This window comes from Equus quagga, chromosome 6 (assembly GCF_021613505.1).
Source record: "Equus quagga isolate Etosha38 chromosome 6, UCLA_HA_Equagga_1.0, whole genome shotgun sequence".
Lineage (NCBI taxonomy): Eukaryota > Metazoa > Chordata > Mammalia > Perissodactyla > Equidae > Equus > Equus quagga.
In genome coordinates, this window is record NC_060272.1 from 60,722,249 (window position 1) to 60,743,496 (window position 21,248).

General features: G+C 37.2%; 1 protein-coding gene across 10 annotated transcripts in view; it reads right to left on the bottom strand.

Annotated features, from left to right (window-relative positions):
• CAB39L (calcium binding protein 39 like) overlaps positions 1-21,248 on the bottom strand; it is a 117,886-nt gene that overhangs the window by 78,710 nt on the left and 17,928 nt on the right. For 6 of the 10 annotated variants that reach the window (XM_046664924.1, XM_046664922.1, XM_046664925.1 and 3 more), the window contains 2 exons: positions 3,028-3,135; positions 1,067-1,209 (listed from right to left, as the gene is read on the bottom strand). The exons of 1 other annotated variant lie outside the window; for it this stretch is intronic. The gene's annotated coding sequence lies outside the window, so the exon portion shown is untranslated. Of the gene's footprint in view, positions 1-1,066; positions 1,210-2,911; positions 2,984-3,027; positions 3,136-21,248 lie in introns of those variants that run through there. 3 more of the 10 variants (XM_046664928.1, XM_046664926.1, XM_046664929.1) reach the window with 2 other exon arrangements.

The following is a 21,248-nucleotide window of genomic DNA, read 5'->3' on the forward strand; positions in this document are numbered from 1 at the left end:
ACTCTACCATTAAAATACTAACCACACAAATATGTGTTTTTTATAATTGTTATATCTGCAATTTAGTGTTATCTGTTGGATTAAACTATTGTTAATTTTACTTTATTGGTTTTAGAGTTCTTCATGTTTAATTACTGTACTTGTTTTTTATTTACATATAAAAGCTGTAAGAAAAAGTATATTAACTGAAACAATTGGACTGCAAGCGACAGACCCAATTCTTATAAGTTTAGCAAACAGGTAAATTAAGGATCATGTAACCAAAAAGCCAAGGATTAGAGCAGTGGTTCTCAGCTGGGGAAGCACCTAGTGGGCAGAGGCCAGAGATGCTGCTAAACATACTACAATGAGAGAACATCCTCCCCCTAACAAGGAATTATCCAACCCAAAATGTCAAAAGTGCCAAGGCTGAGAGACCTTGGATTAAAGCTAACTTCAGCCCAAGCTTAAACAATATCATTGGAGATCTTTCTTTCTTTTTTTCTGCATTGCTTTCTCCTGTCTTGTCTTCATTCACAGTTGGGCTCTCTCTGCATGGTGGCAAAGACAGCCATTGCCAGATTATATGGCCTTGGTCCCCACAATCTCAAAAGGAGAAAAGCCCCTGAGCCTCTCTTTTAGCAGCCATACCAATCCCTGGAAAATGACTCTGGTCCTGCCAGTTCACGTAACCAACCGTTAATAACTGTACCCATAGGAACGTGTGCTTTTGTGGACTGGCTTCGCTGCTGAGTACTAGCATGAATGCTAAGTGACTGACAGGCCTATGAGGTAACAGAAAGGCACTGTGAGAGGCTCACTAGGAAAGAGCTACTTCAAGTCTTCTATCTAGCTTAGAGTCATTAACTGAAATGCTAGGTGAGATTATCTGCACTTGATTTAATTACAAAGCATATATAGTTGAATTCGCTCAGTTACACCTGTGTATTATATAATACGATTCCATAAAAAAGTCCAACCTGGTTGCTCAGCATCCACATCTACTCTTTTCCCACATCTATACTTTTAACAATGGTCCTGACTAACACTGAGCAAGTTTTCCAACTGTGATTAACAGTGCACTCACCCTTGCTCAAACTTGTTGACTGCATCCAGCTTCAAGATCTCTGTTGGTTATATGCTTCTCAATCAAGTCTGAAGTAGCTTCTTACAGTCGAGCATCCTATGGCTCAATGATAAATTTAACCCCTCCAATCCCCTGCAAGACTTCTAACAAACAAGGCAAAAGGAAAACAGGACACCAGTAATAAATACTCCCACACGAAAAAAGGGAGGTGAAGAAACATCAGTCCACAATATATAAGATATTTTGCTGGACAGGAAGAGCAAACCTTCCTGACTGGGAAGGGAAAATGAGTTTCTTAGTTATCAAACTGGTTGCCCCTGGTTCTAATCTCTCTGAACTCTGGGAGAATCTCCTCTACAAATTATCCTCCAAAATCACATTTGACAGGGTCACTGTGGATGGCTCCTGACTGAGAGCTTTCCTGCTGAGGCAGTCCACTTGTTCTGGGGTCAGATTTAGGGGTCTGGGAGTTTCCAGGGGATGGGAAGTCTCAGGCCTTTACTTCTCAGACTTGAATTTTTTTGACAATACAACTGTCTTAGATTCTCAATTGGCTTCTAATCATTTTGCCTGTTGTTTTCTAGTAATCAAAGTCAGAAACCATTGGATCTGGACCTGCTGTTGTGATTTTTGTCTCTAATCGGCTTCATTGCTCTGCCCATTACTCAAGGCCCCAAGATAAACTGCTTCCATCTTGGCCTCTTCTTCCAAACAAATGGGGCAAACTTGCCCCTGACAGTCAGGCTGCACCCCAATAGATTGCTTTCTATCTGGGGTTGACTGCTACCTTTGCCCAACAAAGGAGAAGGAGCAAGAGATGCTTGGGTCCTCAGGCTTCTCCTAGGTTCAAATCATATCTTTTCTAATTATATCTTTCATATTTTCTTTTCTTTTTTTTTAATATTGGCACCTGAGCTAACATCTGTTGCCAATCTTCTTTTTTTTCTTTTTTCTTCTTCTTCTTTTCCCCAAAGCCCTCCAGTACATAGTTGTATATTCTAGTTGTGAGTGCCTCTGGTTGTGCTATGTGGGACGCCACCTCAGCATGGCCTGATGAGCGGTGCCATGTCCGCGCCCAGGATCTGGTGGGAACCAGTGAAACCCTGGGCTGCCGAAGAGGAGCGCAAGAACTTAACCACTTGGCCGTGGAGCTGGCCCCCATATTTTCTAATCTTATCTTCTACTGGGTTCTTTCATATCTTTCTCACACTTTCTGCCTCCCTGCTTTTGCTCATACTAATTTAGCTTAGGGCTGTGATCACACTGGAGAGAGAAACAGACAGATAAAATGCTTAGGAAGTTCTTAAGTTCTCAGAGTCTGTATATGCCCTTTTGGTTATCCTTTCCCATATAAGCTCATTCTTTGTCTTTTACTCAAAATCTTTTGACTCAAATTCTACCCAGGTGGAGCTTTGCAAAACCACATATTGCCCACTTGTATGACTCATTTCATGTGCCTGGGACTTTGCTCATTTACAATGTCATTATCATGAAAAGAGTGGCTTAAAATCTGGAAATTGGAAGTGATGGCTGGGGAGTCTTAAATAAGGCTTCCATTGCCTTTGACTGGACCTTACTCAAATCATTAGATCCTTCAGCATTTTTTATTGCAAAAAGGCAGAAATTTTACAGCTTCCTTTAGCCCTTACCTTGCATATATCTTTTACAACACCTCTAGCCAAGTACATTCATTCATTACCTAAAATAATAAAGCTCAAACTCAAAAACTCTGTCAAGACGTATATTTTTTTAAAAGGTAGGAATCTAATAAAAACAGGAGCACAGTTTTACATATGTTAAGTCGTTAAAAAGTATATAAATATTACAATAAATATAACACTTTACCTTGAAAAAGACCTGACATTTGCTTGTGGAAGTGGGTGTTAGAAGAGTTGTAGCTTGTGGGTTATTTTGAAATACGGAAAAAGTACATAAATACTGTAATATATATGGCAACTTACCTTGAAAAAGACCTGACATTTGCTTGTGGAGGTGGGTGTTAGAAGAGCTGTAGCTTGTGGGTTATTTTGAAACAGTGGAAATAGGGTTCTCTGAAATCTGCTGGAAAGCTGTAACACCAAAGTGGATGAATGTGACTCATGTAACATGTGGTACATTGAGATAGCTGGTAGGTGTCCGAGGTGTATGCATGTGTACATTTTGTGTATTTCCTCTGTGGCTAGGTTTAGTCAGGGTGATTTCTGCATCCATGTAGTGTTTCTCACGAATAAAATTACACAAAAGCAAATGAGAAATTTCAATATGCTCAAATAGTTCCCTATCGTATCAATCATGTTGGAAAAATTTGTGTTTTCAAAACAAGTGTTATAGCAGAAATTACTACTATTTTTACCATCATAAAATATATGTATATGTTAGAGAATGCTAAAAAGTATTGTGGATTGTTTGCAATTTTGCTAATTTGGGTAACTCAGATGTCTTTTTTTTTTAAGTGGAATTTACCTCTCTCTTATTCCCAGTGGCTTTTTTTCTTTACTTTTCATTCATGCTTTTCGTTTCTCCATTTTACTCTATTCCTAAAGACCACAGTCTAAATTCAAAATACTCAAAGCTATACCTTCAGGTAGTCCAGGAATAACATTTGATTTATTCTTCAATAGCCTTATGCCAATAAGGGAGCCCCAAAGCAAAAAACCTGTTTACTGTCTTAGGACCTTGCCACGGACCCATATAACATAGATATCTCTAGTTCTTCTTTCTCATTATTTCCATTTCAGACAGAATTAACATTGTGGCCTGGACATTGCTTAAAGATATTCAAATTACTTTCACAAAAGCAGAATATAGAAGAAATGCTATAGGAGAAATGCTTTAGAGGTGTCCAAGTTGCACAGAAATGTTGGTTAATTGACAGAATGAAAAACACATCTGCAATTATCCATTAATTGCTAATCTTGGCCAAATTTGGAAATCTTTAAAAGGTCTTGTAATTAACTTCAAGAAGATAGCAAAGCTTATTCTGCTTTCTCTTTTATGCTACTCTGCTTCCCATCTCCTTCTGTTGTTTTTTCTTTTTAGAAGAAGGAAGTTGAATAACAAAAATTAGGCAACACCCCTACTCCCATTGGCTGTATTTCAAAAACACCAGAGCAGAGTCTCCAAGAATGTCATTCTTTTGCTCACTTTCCAGCACTCCTCTGGCCCCCTGCTGGTACTGAGCTGCAGTGGCAGCTGCAATACTTAGCACCAGCAATAAGATCTACTATGCCAGTCCAAGTAATGACTGTCTTGTTTCCCTGATGCCAAGATAGGATATATCTATAGCTATATCTAGCTAGCAATAAATAAATATAGCTATATAGCCTCTGAAGGCCTTTATGTGATAAGCTATTCTGAACATTCTTTAGATATCAAGCGGCTAGTTTCATAAGCCACAGAGTCTTTGAATTAGGCAGACCCAGATTTCAAGAAAACCTGATTGTGCATAAGTAACATATCTTTAAATTGGAGATAATAATATAGAGTTCCAGGACTTGTTGTGAGGATTAGGTGAAATAATATGCATATATGCTTGGCACTTAGCTAAGTGCGAAATGTTAGACAATGTTCCACTCATAAAATAAAAAAGCAACTCTAGCGTACATTAAAAGTACCTTATTTCATGTATGGCTGCCCTGTCACTACTCTGGAATGGGGCAGATCCACTGGAGTCACAAGTAGTGTGTAATCAACTTCATTTATTAGATGCACACTAGGTGCTTCAGAGACACACACATTCACACAGCATTCAACCATTAACTATGTGTTTAAGGACTTTTTGTCTTAAAAACCAACAATAATAAAATAATTCCATTAAAGGATTCTGGTCACAGCATTTTTAAAAAGCATAGGATAGACTGGTAGAGTGTATTAAATATCTTTACTTGTAGTGAATAAAATTTAAATGACAAAAAAAAAAAAAGCATAGGATAGGGATACAGAAACCCTGGATTTTCATCTAGCTTCATCATTTGCTTGCCTTGTGCCCAAGTCAATGAACATCTCTAAGCTTTCATCCCTATATATTTAAGGAGAAATAACTTGATCTATTCCTCACAGGATTATAGAAATTTTATGTTAAAAACACACATATGTAAATAACTAGACAAATTACTAACCTAGAAAACTAGTGATATGGAATGAGTTTAAAGAATAAACATATTCTTTTTTTCTATGACTTAACCCTCAAATCAAACTGGAAAAACTTCCAGAAGCCACTATCATTGGACCCACCACAATGCAGATAAAAGAACAAGGTAAAAAAACACATTTACCTCAGATCAGAGTACCCTAACCAAAAGTTAGAGTTGAGATGGGGGCAAGGGAAATGGGACTATTAGCCATTTGATCTAAGTAAAAAATTACAAGCAATCTCAAAGGTTCTAGAAGCTGCACAGGGGTTCTACAATATTTGTGAGTTTGAAGTTAATAGTAGATTATCAAGGAGATACTCTATAATTAATGCTTTACTTTACATTTGATTAATCTGTATCTTCCATCCCAACAAATAATTATTGGATAGTTTCTATGTGACACAAAGTGGTTTTCATAATGAACTTCCACTGATCCTGTTAATACTCTCAGGGCTGCTACTGGCTTATACGGTGCTTTGGTAAAAGTCAGATAAAGGGACAGGTGCAGCCAAGCAGATGCACAGATTAACCTGCAATGTTCTTAATACAAAGAACAAGTAGCCCTTCTTCCAGGCAGCTGCAGCCCTGCGCCAACCAGCCTGGCACATGTTTTGGTATGGGGGAACCCGGAATGTGAGCTGGATTTCAGGTCCCACTCACTCCCTTGGCCAGGAGCCTTTTGGCAATGCACAAACCATACAACTAAATGTAATGGCCCTGAACACTTTACCATGGCAAGGCTCCGTTACAACTTTCTTATCACTTCACTGTATAAGATTCATTCATCCAACCATTTGAGGGCAATTTGTTCTTAGGGGATATGGAGTGGAAAAAGGAATTTATATTCTCACAGGGGCTACAACATGTACCAAAAATAACTACAGCGCGAGGCAAAAAGTTATGAATCACAAAGGAAAAGACCAATAAAATACCATAAAAATTCAGCAGAGCCAAAAAAATACTTATGTCTTGAGGAATCACAGAATGTTTCAAAGAAAAAGTGACATTGGAACTCAGTCTTGAATGATAGGTATGATTTGGTCACATAGAGATAGGAACAAAGGATTAGGAAGTGCAATATGTAAATAACAAGCAGTAATTTAGTTTATCAAAAGCAAATGCTTTGTGAATGACAGAAATAAAAAAAACTGGAAAAACAGATTGTGGAGTCAGATTATGGAGAGCCTTTAATACCAGGTTAATGAGTTTAAATGCTAATTTGTGGGCAAAAGGGAGCCATGATGTGATCAAAACTCTCTTTCGTGAATGTGAATTTGGTAGTGTATAAGAAGAATCAAAAAGGCAGAGAAATAGTAGATGATGAAATTAAAGGCAATTGCAGTGGTCTAGGATGACACTGAAAGTAACTAGGCCGGGGAATGAGAGGACTGTGTGAGTATCAGAGACAACTGAATAAATGTGGATGGTAATGAGAGAAGAGTCAAGACAGCAATGAGGTGTGCAAGAGCAGATGGGTAATATCTTTAAAATCAGTAAGGACTAAAGGAGGAAAAACAAATTTTACAAAATAACCAGTTGCTTGATATGTAACGACTTCAAGGTGCCAGCAGGAATTCTGGATACAGACGCCCACAAGCAGTTGATCACACAGAACCAGAACTTGGAGAGAAAACAGAGCCAAAACAACATATCTGGGGGTCACTCATTCTGCCAGTGGAGTACGAGAAAGACTAAAAAGAGAGGGCAAAATTTTAGGGAACACCTACAGGTAGTGGTATAAAAAACAGTAACTAAAGACACAGTGGTCGGAGAGGGAGAGGAGAACCAGAAAACTATACTAACATTACCAAAAAAAGAGAACTTCAAGAATGCAAAGTATTCAACAATACTGAATGCTGTACAGCAATGAGCATCCTGTGTAACCTATAATTTAACTTCAAATGCCCTCTTTCAATTCTTACAGAGCAAAGGTATTAGGGGAAAGAGGGGTCCTCAGAGAACCACTTAGCTCAAGGAAAGGAACCTTTTAAGAATTCATATTCCCCTAAAATCCTAAAGACATGGGCTTTATAGTCAGAGAGACCAAAGCTGGGCTGGGACCACCAGAGCATACCGCAGTAGAGCTAAGCATAAAGCAGGCAGAGGACCCCAATCCAGTCCTCTGGGGAAACTGGTAAGATTGGCTCTGATCAGGTAGCAGGGCTCAACTGCCCTACCTAGAACACTGGATGAGGGGTTGGAGGCTTACAAGCACCTGACACACAAAAAACCGTCAAGGGCAAAATTAGGATTGTAAGAGGGTAAGGATGAGGCAATGGAGGCACGAGCATACATTCCTGTTTCCGTGTTTGATAAGGAATGGAAGGAGAGCTTATAGGGCTAATGAAAGGGATATTTGTTTGCTTTTTTAATTTTTTTACTTTGAACCCTCAGTAGATTGAGTGAGACAGACGTGAGGAGGATGCAGGATGGGAAGGGGATGACTAACGAGGCGATATACTTGAGTCCACAGTAGAAAAAGGGAGCAAAAACATTAAGTGGAAAGTTTAACTTCCAAGAAGAATGCTATATATTTTTCTAAAACGAGAAGGAAAGAAAAAGTGTGAGTAAAGAAACCATCCAGGTAAAGAGGAATGAAGTTAAGAAGCACATGATTGTTTCTATTTTCTCAGAAATGAAGGACTCAAGGTCATCTAAACAGAATGAGGGTAGAGTAACAGGACGTGCGTTTGAGCAGAGTGAAAACTCATCTATCAAAAAAAAAACATATAAATACAGTAAGAAGAAAAGCTAAAGGCTATAACTTACGTACACCAAATTCTAAGTTTAATAGTTACTATTCCACTTCTTTCCAAACAATGTAACTACCCTAAGTGAAATACATGTTATAGTTTTCCTCATTTGGAATCTACATTTAAAAAATAGGAAATTGACAGGGACAAACTTCCTCAAGCAAAAAGAGGAAGATTGACAACAAGCGTTAGCTCAGCGCCAATCTTCCTCACACACACAAAATAGGAAATTGAATAGAATAGAAAATATCAGAGTGTATCACATGTGATAAGAACAAATGTTTGCGAAACTTCTGCTTTAATTGCGTGTATGTTACTTTGTCACTGGGGTAATAATTTACCAGACTATTCATACTCTTTAACATAATAATTCTACTAACAGAAAGCTATCCTGAGAAAAAGATCAGAGATATGGTCAGATATTCAGTGATGTTATTGTAATGTTAATTATAGTAGGAAAGCCTGAAATATCTACAAAAAAGAAATAGTTGAATAAATTATGCTATGCCACCACCTTATAATAGAATATTATAGAGCTATCAAAATAATATATATTTTTTTGAGGAAGATTAGCCCTGAGCTAACATCTGCTGCTAATCCTCCTCTTTTTGCTGAGGAAGACTGGCCCTGAGCTAACATCCGTGCCCATCTTCCTCTATTTTATGTGGGACACCTACCACAGCATGGCTTGTCAAGCAGTGCCATGTCCGCACCCGGGATCCGAACTGGCAAACCTCAGGCTGCCAAAGCGGAACGTGCGAACTTAAACACCGTGCAACCGGGTTGGCCCCCAAAATAATATTTTTAAAGGACATATTTTCATAAGGAAATTAACATGTTAAATAAAAATCAAGAAATGGAACTAATATATATGAGTATTTCAAATTCACTTTTAAATTATAAATATATAGACACAACCATTTGTGTGTGTGTCTACATACACATATCTAATTTCATGAGGATACAATTAGAAGGAAATGCAACAAAATTTTAACAGTAATTTTCCTTGGATGTTAGGTTTATGGATTACTTTTTCCTTCTTTATTCTTTTGTGTAATAATCAGAAGCGAGATGAGGAAGAGAACATCATCATTTGGGAAGCGTCACAATACGAAGCACACAGGGTGCCACTGTTATGGCTCAAAGGCCTACCGCCTTCAGAAGGCGACCTGTAGCATATGTGGCTACCCTGCCAAGCCCAAGAGAAAGTATAACTGGAGTGCCAAGGCTAAAAGATGAAATACCACTGGGACCAATCGAACGAGGCCCCTGAAAATTATACACTGCAGATTCAGGCATGGATCCCCTGAAGAACAACACCCAAACCCAAGAGGGCAGCTGTTGCAGCATCTAGTTCATCTTGAGGATTTCAACAATTAGTTGCTCAATAAATGTCCTGGCTTAAAAAGAAAAAAAATTGAGTTTTCTACCATAGCATTTGTAAGTGAAAAAGAATTTTTTTTTTTTAAAAAAGCAACAGTTTTGTTCCTCTATATTGCAGGCATTTTAAAAAATGTGGGCTATGATATATTTATAATGTACACACTCTACACTGTTGTATTATGTATATGGGGAAGTCTGCAGACATTTGAGTTTCCATTATAACCCCATGGTGAGTAAAGTTACAAGTGCAAAGAAAAGGAATAGGTTTGCTGTTGTCTCAATTTTTCCTTCATCAGTGATAACTTTAATGACACCAGAAGGTGAGCTTTGTGAAGGCAGGGTCCTTGTGTGTTTTGTCTCTGCTTTATCCTCAGCATACAGTAGGCACTCAACAAATATTTGTGAATAAATCTCCAATTGATTTTTTTAAGATTATAAACCACTTTACTGTTCTGCTACTATATTCTTTGTCCTGAATCAAAAAGAAAGAAAGAAGGTCGGCCCTGTTGCCAAGTGGTTAAAGTTCCATGTGCTCTGCTTCGGTGGCCTGGGGTTTGTGGGTTTGGATCCTGGGTATGGACCTACTCCACTCATCAGCCATGCTGTGGAGGCATCCCACATACAAAGTAGAGGAAGATTGGCACAGATGTTGGCTCAGGGCTAATCTTCCTCAAGCAAAAAAAGAGGAAGATTGGCAATAGATGTTAGCTCAGGGACAATCTTCCTCACCAACAAAGAAGAAAAAGAAAGAGAGGAAGTGCTAGCTTTTAAATGATGAGTGGGGGAACTCATTAAAAACAAAATTAGTTCTGTTTTGTTTTTTCCTGCCCCTACAAAAGGAACAGTGCTTTCTCTCTGGATAAGTTCATCTTAGGCTTACTCTGAGATGTTCTCCTTTAGTACTCACTTTACCCATAATCAAAGAGCACTTATGTTGAACCCTATCTTCTAGAAAGTCCTGCTTTCACCCCAATTGTCTCACTGTTCATGGATGGGTAGATGCATCTAAGTTGGGTTTTAGTGAGGAACGAACATGTCACTCCCTGTTACCAGGTTCAGACCAATTAGAAACCGGTGGCCTAAGATTCCAAATGAGAAGCGCTGTGGCCCCTCTACAGAATGTGCTTTCAAACCTTGACTATAACCCACAATAAAAAATATGCCTGACATGAAAACCCCAGTAACAAACTAACATACATGCAATTAAAGCAAAAGTTTCACAAAACATTAGCTCTTTTCACACATGATGTGCTCTGATATTTTCTATTCTACTCAATTTCCTATTTTTTAAATGTGGATTACAGAGGGCCAGCCCTCTGGCCAAGTGGTTAAGTTGGTACACTATGCTTCTGTGGCCTGGGGTTCATCAGTTTGGATCCTGGGCACAGACCTACCACCGCTCAACAAGCCATGTTGTGGCGGCATCCCACATAGAAGAACTAGAATGACCTACAACTAGGATATACAACTATGTACTGGGTCTTTGGGGAGGAAAAAAGAGGAAGATTGGCAACAGATGTTAGCTCAGGGCCACTGTTCCTCAAAAAGAAAAAAAAGTGGATTACAACCCACCCAATTGTTTTTTATGACCCACTAGTGGGTGCAGAGAAACAGTTGGAAAAACAATGCCAAGGAAACAGTGGACTTTCTTCTGGACCTGTAGGTTCTATGTAATGAGAGTATCTAGTCATTAAGGAAACTAACTCTGGAGCTAGACTGCCTGGCTTCACATACTGGCTCTACAACTTACCAGATGATCTTGGGCAAGTTATATAACCTCAGTTTCCTCATATGTAAAATGAGAATAACAATTGTACCTATACTATTGGGTTCTTATCAGGATTAAATGAATTAATACATATAAAGTTCTCAGAATAGTGCCTGATATGCAGTAAGTGCTATATAAATATTAGCTAATATTATCATGGCTGTGCCTACTGAGGAAAAAGAACATGCCTGATATTTAGGTAGGAAAGGGATATGGCCAAGAGGTCCTACATGTCTTCACATTCCAGTTAGAAGTAGAAAAAGAAAACTGATAATCAAAACCTTCTACATAGAATCAAGCAAATGTTTATCCATATTCATTTGGTGTTGCTCTTTTATGTCTAACTAGATATTCAGATTAGATCTCACAATTTATGTAGGCACATAAAAATCTCATCTGTGGGTTAGGAAGATTTTTTCAAACACAGATACAGTCATCTGTTATCTGAATCCAATTAATTAATTAATTAATCAATTAATGGTTAGATAGTAATCCATTCTTGATTAGCATTGGATAGTTAATTTTCAAATGGTGGGTACCTTATGTTCCAATTTTTAAAATAGCTTTATTGAGGTATAATTTAGATATCACAAAACTCAACTGCTTTAAGTATACCATCAAACAATTTTAGTGAGTTGACAGAATCATGCAACCATCACCACTTCAATTTTAGAACACTTCCATTGCCCTTATTTGCACTGCTTGTCTATTTGCAGTCACTCTGTGTTTCTACATTTCATTATTTTAAATAAAGAAAATAATCATGCATTTCCAGACCATCCAAAAACCTCAATTTCCACAAATATTACTAACACACCCAACTTAATTATTTCACCCTATTGTTATCACATAGGAATTGCATTTTCCTTCCACAGGGAAGCCAATATGTCCTGTAAGGTAAATAAACGATAAAATGACGTATTAAAGATACTATCTAAATTGGACTCAGACATCTGGCAAAAGCAAATGCTGGGACCCATGAAGGGGTAACCTTTAAGGGAAAGGGAAGAGAAGGTAACAGTGATAAAATACACACCTTTGGGAGCTTGAGAGGAAGATGAGATTCTATCAGAAAAAAGACTGAAAAAACTGTAACATCATATTATCTTCTCCCCCAGGAAGTTTCACCAGTGATTATATGCAGATTTCTTATGGCATGTTTTCTTTTTTTTTGAGATTTTATTTTTCCTTTTTCTCCCCAAAGCCCCCCAGTACACAGTTGTGTATTTTTAGTTGTGGGTCCTTCTAGTTGTGGCATGTGGGACGCCGCCTCAGCATGGCTTGATGAGCAGTGCCATGTCTGCACCCAGGATTCAAACTGGCAAAACCCTGGGCCGCCAAAGCAGAGCACATGAATTTAACCACTCGGTCATGGGGCCAGCCCCTTTATAGCATGTTTTCAATTCAGAGAGTAAATTTTGAGTAAAAACTTCTGTAAATTGTTATGCTTACAGAAAGTGAGAATAGTCACTAGGTATTAAAGACAAGCAATGGATAATACAAGTGCTGACAAAAATGTGGAGAAACTGGGAACCCTCTTACACTGCTGGTGGGAATGTAAAATGGTGCAGCTGCTTTGGAAAACAGTTCCTCACAAGTTAAACATAGATACCACATGACTCAGTAATTCCACTCCTAGGTATATACCCAAGAGAAATGAAAATATACATGTACACAGAAACTTGCACACAGTGTTCACAGCAGCATTATTCATAATAGCCAAAAAGCAGAACCAACCAAATGTCCATCAACTGATGAATGGATAAATAAAATATGGTATATCCATACAATAGAATATTATGGGGGGAAAAAAGGAATGAAATACTGATTCATGCTACAATGTGGATGAAAACACTATGTGAAGTGAAAGAAGCAAGTCACAAAAGATCCCACATTGTATGACTCCATTTATATAAAATATCCTGAATAGGTAAATCTAGAGACATAAAACAGATTAGTGGTTGCCTAGAGCTGGGAGGGTCGAAGAGAAATGGGAAATGACTGTTAATGAACAGAGGGTTTCATTTTGGGTTAATGAAAATGTTCTAAAATTAACTGTGGTGATGGTTGCGCAACTCTCTGTCTACGTTAAAAATTACTGAATTTTATACTTTAATGGGTGAACTGTAAGATATATTAATTCTATCTCAATAAAGTGCTTATATTTAAAAAACCAACTTTAACATGTATTTTTACCCTCCACTATTTTAAGCTCATGTATATTAGGAGAAATAATCTTTACACTTTTAATTCATCAAAATATTTTCAAACAACTATTTGATAAATATAAAGTCTTCCAAAAGTTCTTCAAAAGCTTTCTTTCTTCCTTTGACTCAAAAAGTTCTATTTCACTAAAAAATAAGAAATGAAATTCAAAATTTAAAGTCTATAATGCTTGAGTCACAATTTTTCAATCAGTTTTACAGTCAGTTTGTAAAGAAAAAAACAGCTTCATTGTTTTAATCTATTTGGCCTATACTTTTGCAAAAGATGTTGGATCTAAGAAACTTTAGCCATGGATTTTGAAACTTTTCTTTTTCTTTGCCAAAATCTGAACAAAGAGCTCAAACTCATTTTTTCTTTTATTCCATGTAGCAAGTAGATAAGAACACCATAATCCCAAAAGGGGATATTTCCAAACTCTAGGGCCAAGGTCAGCAAATGCCATCCCTGGTATTAAAATTAAAAGGATCAATGAACAGTAAATAAGATTACTTAAATCGATCCTGTGTTTCAATTTGTCCATAGTTTTTTACACATTTTTCAGTCACAACCATCATAAATGTAAGTAATGTTAAATATATTAACAGTGAAATTATACGATGACAACTTTATACAGGGAAGTCTCAGTACCTAATTAGATATCTCTGAAAGAAGAATTAAAAAACAAGAGTTTATTAATATTTCTCATGGTCAGAAGAAAAGAAAGCCCTAATGAACTGAAAAATATGCTAGCACATAAATTTAGGTATACAGCCATATTTCTCTTAAGTAAATTAATAAATTAGTTTCTGAAAAAGAATATATGAACCCGACAGTCTAAGGATACTACTCCACTTATCTTCACTTTATCTTTGTTAACTTTCTCATCTTAATTAAGTTTCCTAAATCAGCTCCTCAACCAATTTACTGGCATTTTGCAGTTTTATTTATACAACTTACGAATGTGTTAGAGACAGTAAATGCTCTCCAATATGCATTCTCCACATCTTCCTTAGTAACAAAATGCTGTTTTATTTCAGCACTTTGCCAAACAGTATAAAAACTCTATTTACCAGGCTCTTTTGCAGGAAGACAAGTCAGTGTGACTAAGTCTTGGAAAATAAAATGCAACTACAGTCATATGCCGCAAAATGATGTGTCGCATATACAATAGTAGTACTGTAAGATTAGTACCATATGGCCTAGGTGTGTAGTAGTCTATACCATCTGGGTTTAAGTACATTCTATGATGTTCACACAACAAAATCGCCTAACAACACATTTCTCAGAATGGATCACTGTTATTAAGCAATGCATAACTGTAGAGGCTTCTGTGAAGATGGAGTAAACATATTTTTATTTACTCCTCTCCCTAAGTACAACTAAAAATCCTGTACATTTTATTTAAAAACAGAAAGACTCCAAAAGATAGAGAGAAGGCAAATTGGCTAGGGACCTCAGGACCCAAGGAATGACACAGTAATGAGTTCCTTGAGTTTCCTTCTTTTTGCCTCATATATCCCAGACTTGATACTGGAGAAGTGAGTAACTCAGAAACACCAATGAGTGCAGACAAAGCCTGCTCCCCCAAAAGACTGCTGTCTCTAGCCAAAGGACTATGAAAGGGGCAGCAAGATAGAAGACTTTTAGACAACAAAACTCTGCTCCAGTCCAGAAAAACACTGCAGAAAAAAGTGAGACTTCATCCCACCTCCACCAATGAAGACCAGGTGGAAAGCCTAGACTTCTATCCCTGCCTAGCTGTAATGAGGTAGCCAACTCCTTTCCCTAAACAGAGAACAAGGGTGAAGCTGGGACATTTATCCCCCTTGAACATTAACCAATACTCCCCACCACATCTTTGTCAGTGGAGACCACTTGGGGAACCTGGACTTCCACTCCACCCATCAGTCACAAGGTACTCTTCCCCCTCCCTGAGGGAGTAGTACCAGAAGAGGACTTGTAGAGAGTCAGGATTTTTACCACCACTCAGCAAAACCAAAGAAACCCCTCCATATGTTGTCAGTGGAGGTCACACGGGAGCAGTAATGAGATGCTCCTCTAGACGGTATCAGTGGAGGCCTGGTAGAGAGCCTGAACTCCCTCCCCTGCCCAAAAGTAACAAGCAAGCCCTCTCCTCAGGGTATCAACAGAGGATAAGTGGAAAACCTGGACTTCCAGCACCACCTGGTGGTAATGAGGCAGTACTCCTCCTCACTCATAGGAGCAGTGCCAGAAGAGGCCTGCTAAAAGATAGATTTAAACAAGATACAGAATATTACAACATAATGCACAGGTGTCTAAGTTCCAGTCAAAAATCATTCATTATATCAAGAACCAATAAGATCTCAAACTGAATGATTAAAGATAATCAACAGATGCCAACATTGGATAACATAGATGTTTGAATTGTCTGAAAAGAAATTTAAAACAGTGCTCATAAAAAAAGCTTCAATGAGCAATTACAAATACACTTGAAACAAATGAAAAAATTGAAAGTCTCAGCAAAGAAACAAGATACAAAGAAGAACCAAATGGAAATTTTAGAACCCAAAAGTACAATAATCAACATAAAAAGTGCAGTGGATGGGCTAAACAGCAGGATACAGAGGATAGAGTAAAGAATCAGTGAACTTGAAGATAGAACAGGAGAAACTGCCCTATCTGAACAGAGAGAAAACAGACTGAAAAAAATAGAGACTCAAGGACATGTGGGACTATAACAAAAGACCTAACATTTGTGTCATCAGAGTCCCAGAAAGAGAGGAGGAAGAGAGTGGAGCTGAAAAAGTATTTGAAGAAGTAATGGCTGGAAATTTCCAAAATTTGGCAGAAAATATAAACCCACAGATTCAAGAAGCTGAGCCAATCTCAAACAGGACAAACCCAAAGAAACCCACACCAAGATACATGATAGTCAAACTTCTGAAAACTAAAGAAAAAAATCTTGAAAGCAGCCAGAGAAAAATGACACGTTAACTATAACAGAAAACCAATCCAAATGATAGATTTCTCATCAGAAAACATGGAGACCAGAAGGAAGCGGCACAATATTTTTCAAGCTCTGAAAGAAAAGAACTCAGAATTCTACATCCAGAAAAAAGAAAAAAAAAATCCTTCAGAAATGATGGGAAAAATCAAGATATTCTTAGATGAAGGAAAACAAAGAGAATTTGTCTCCATCCAACCTAATCATAAGAATGGCTAAAGGAAGTTCTCTAAACCAAAAGGAAATAATAAAAGAAGGAATCTTGAAACATTAGAGGAAAAAAAACAGTAAGAATAAACATATGGGTAAATACAACAGCCTTTCTCCTCTTTAGTTTTTAAAATTATGTTTGATAGTGGAAGCAAAAATTATAACATTGATGCAGTTCTCAATGAACATAGTGGAAATATTTGAGAAAACTGTATTATAAATGTGGGAGGGTAAAGGGACAGAAAGGTATGGTTTAAATGCTTCTCTCAAACTGGTAAAATGTTGACACTAATGGACTGTGATAAGTTATGTATATATAACAGTATAACCATTAAATTTAAAAAACTATACAAAAAGATACACTATATACATTATATAAATCAAAATGGAATTCTAAAAATGTTCAAGTAACTATAGTAAGGAAACAAAAAGAAAACAGAACAAAAAGAACAAAAAGAAAACGGAAAATAAAATAGGAGACTTAAGCCTTAATATATCAATAGTAACATTAAGTGCAAATCGTCTAAATACATCAAATAAAAGACAGAGATTGGTAGAGTAGATTTAAAAATCATGACCCAACTATAGTCTATCTATAAGAAACTCACTTCAAATATAATGACATGCATAGGTTGAAGTAAAAAGATGGAAAAAGATATATCATACAAACATTAATCAAAAGAAAGCAGGTGTGGCTATATTAAAATGTAAGTAGAGAGAAAGTTGTTTTGGACTTCTAGGAAATTTCTTTAAATGGGTGAGGCGAGCCCTTCTACAGCTCATTTATCATGCTGTCCATAGCGCAGATGTGATAAGGTTCTTTAGGAGTGGCAGGTGAGAGAGCTTGAAGGAGCCTGAGAACTCAGAGTTCCCATCCCTGAGAACTCTGCAGAGCTGCATACCACATCTTTATATGCCTGGACTTTTTTGTCACAAGAGACAAAAATGTCTACTTTGCACCATTGTTATTTTGAGTTTTTCTGTTATATGCAGCCAACTGTAATCCTAAAAAATACAGTAAATTGGTGTGCAGGTTAATTACCCTGAGTCTTTCCTGAAAGGCTTCCTCACGCCCTAGGTAATGGATATAATTAAGTGTTTAACCTTGAAATTAAAAACAAAACCCTAAACATTCCTACCCTGCAGGATCAGCCTCAATCAGCAGGTTGATCTTATCCTATATTATTGTTCTCTGTGACACTAGTTTTACAGCACCGTCCTGTTTCCAAATAGTCAGTCTTGAAACCTGACAGTTAACTTCAACACTTTCTTCTCTGTTGTGCTCTATTGTCAGTCTCTCAATTCTCTCTACTATTTTCTTTAAAATACCTGTCTCTCTTACCATCCTCACTGCTGTGATCATCACAGTCAAGTTTTATTGTTTATTATTAAAGACTTTCTGAAATAACTTGCTAAATGTTCTCTCTCCCTTCCAATCTCCTTTGGACACGGCTCTTAAACAAATATTTTAGAACTATTACTTTCAATATGGCATTCTACTTCTAAAAGAACTATAATAGTTTGCCACCACCCATCAGAATTAGCCTGAATTTCTGACCCTGGCATTCAAGGCTCTCCATAATTTAAACCTACTCTTTCTACTCAACCTTATCTTCAAGTAACTCCTCATATAATCCCATACCAACAATCTCATGTTGCTCTCCTGACTTTTATGCTCCAAGATAATCCCTTCTTGTTTAGCTAGAGCTTTTAAGTTTTGTAATTCAGTATTCATTACTCAACCAAAGCACATTCAAACTTCACTTCCTCCATGAAGCCTTTCTAAAACAAAGCTGCACTCCTCATTTGATAAATACTTCGAAGTCTCCAGTATGTCGGATCTACACTAGGTGCTGGGGATTAACAGAGAACAAGACAAACACAGTCCTTTCCTTCATGGTATTTAGGGAGTAATTAACATCTGCTCCCTCTCCTTCCTCACCACTCGCTTCCTCCATCCCTGAGGGAAGAGAATAAATAGGCTTTAGCATTGTTAGAACAAGCGTGCTTTTAGTAATGCATGCTATTTTAATAAAAATCATTTCCTAAACAATTCTACTCAGGTAATTAACCCCTAAAATACCATATTATTACCAATATGATTAGAAATAAATGCACACACATACACAAACACATTCGTATATACACACACATACTAAAATACATTAATGTAGATAAATTCTTAATTCTGATAATCAGAATTTTCTCATGTGACAGTGCCTATACCTGCTGCAGGCAGAACTGTATCTTGTTCTTGAATCAGGGAACCCCATCTCACTAACACAGTTATAATAGCTAAGAGAGTTAGCCTAAGAATGAAAATTCCCTGTTTCATCATTTTTACAATCATTAGGGAGACATGAATGCTAGTAAGAATATGTGAATGCAAACATATTAATGTAACTATTTGTAACTGTGTCTGCCCTAAGACACTCTGTAAGCTAGTTCAGTGCTGAACTTGAGTATCTTGTTTACAACTGTATCCTCACCACCTTGCATTGTTAACTAATTAATGAACTCTATTACAATTTTCTTTTCCTCTCTCAAAACTTTCTGGCCCTTCAAATCAAAACTCCACAGATAGACTGCACTTACATAGCAAATACCTTTACTAATTTTCAAGATAATGCAAGGCAATTATAAACTTAGCAATAAAGGAAAGAAAAAATGTTTCCTAGGAATATTAGGTCAAGGAAAATTTGGTATTTAAAACTTTATTTCTTTCTTTTTTACTTAATGAACTTATTTATTGGACTGTAAACAACTAGAATGAATTCTTGTATTTCTCAAATTTATTCTTCTCTAATATTATTCGGTGTGCAGTTCTTAGAAGAAAAAAAGCAAGAGCATTCAGCAATGAAGATAAAGATTTTAAAAGCCAATTTTTAAGTATTAAAAAGCATGCTGGAAAAACTCAGTCAAAAATACTTCATGAATGAAATGATACTAAATTAATTTCTAAGAATATTAGTAAGTATTATTCTCATATTCTCAGTATATAGTATTCTTCCCCAGTTATAGGTAAAAACTCCAAAAACTTAATGAAATCCACAAACCTAAGCATAGACATATGGTAGAGCTTGGGTGGGGACAAAAGAAGCAAGAGATGTGCTACTGGTGAAGGAATATGCTATAAACTAGTGATTCTCAATCACTTGCATTATCAAGATCACGTGGAAGGTGGTAAAACCAATTACTGGGCCCTGTCCCCAAAGTTTCTGATTAAATAGATTTAGGCAGGTGATAATTTGCATGTCTAACAAGTCCCCAGTGATGTTGATGCCGCTGGTCCAGCGCTATACTTTGAGAACCACTACCACAGAAAGATGATTCTGAAGCATATCACAAAATATCATAATAAAGGTCACCCGCTGGAAGTCTAACTTTAGTAAAGCAAGCAGCAGAACAGCTGTACCTAATTCTGACTCTTAAGTGAGAATTTAATTCATTGTCCAGCCAGAAGGATCCAGAGTGGGTAGAGGAAATGTCTTCCTCCCCTACAAGACATTCTTGTTCAAAAAGGGGGAAAATGAGAAGCCCACAGGGATCACTGAAATCCAGCCAGGCAAATGTTATAACTTCCTTAAGACTGGGTCCTAGTTCCATCTGGAAATGACTCTCTATATGACTCTGGACTGAACCCTCTAGGTTCAACCCCCTGAGTCATTGTTCCTTTTTCATGAAAGGTAGCCCATATGTTTTCAGCTGAGTATTTTTTTCAGCTTGCTCCCTGCTGTAGAAGTTTGAGGTTCCTAAAACTTCTTTTCATTCTGTACACTCTGTCTTCTTTAGTCCAAGGGGCCATGATCCTTAAAATGTAATTCTCTTAAAGCTTTCTGAGTCTCCTAGGAATCTTATTGGGGTTCTTTCTATTAAACAAAAGCCACAAGTACAAATCTCTTCAGATTAAGTCCTTCTCTACCTTGAGCTTCTGCTGAAATGGCTGAAAGATAAGGATCATATCCTTAAGCTTCTTTAGAAGCCCTATTGCTCGACTGAATGGATCTGTCAGTCACACCATTAAGGTCTTTAGAGGGCCTTTTATCTGACTGAAAAGTGCTCTGAGGCAGCACCTTAGATCTTGCTTAAGCATTAACAACGGACTTTACAGTCACACCCTCAGCTTCATCCTTAGACCAAGTTCTCCTGACAATGCCTTGGTTTTTATCTCGGCTGGGAAGAATCCATTTCTTAATTTTGGCATCACCAGCTATCTGGAGAGGCTGACAATGGTCAAAAGCATCAAGTCCTAGCTCTTTTTTGTTTATTAGACCTTTAACATACTTGCTGTTCTCATATTTTACTATAAGCAGCAAGAATAAACTGTGGCACCTTCAATTCTCTTGACGGAAATCTCCTCAGCTAAATCATTCAGTTCTCTATGCACATTTTTTAGTTTCTACATTATTACAGGTGACAGTGTTGCTAAAATTTTTGCTACTACATAAGAAGGATCCCCTTTCCTCCACTGTCCAATAAGATTCTCCTCAGTTTCCTTTAAGCCCTCACTGGCAACCTCTTCAAAGCTTGAGTGTACATTTACTATCCTCAAACTTCATCCACCTTTCACCCACTAACAAGTTCCAAAGCCACATTCTCATTAATAAATATTTGCTATGACATCACACAAGTTCTGGTACCAAGATGTATTAGTTACTTATTGCATAACAATTATGGAAAACTTACAAGCTTAAAATAATCATTTATTATCTCACATAATTTCTGAAAATCAGGCATCTAGGAG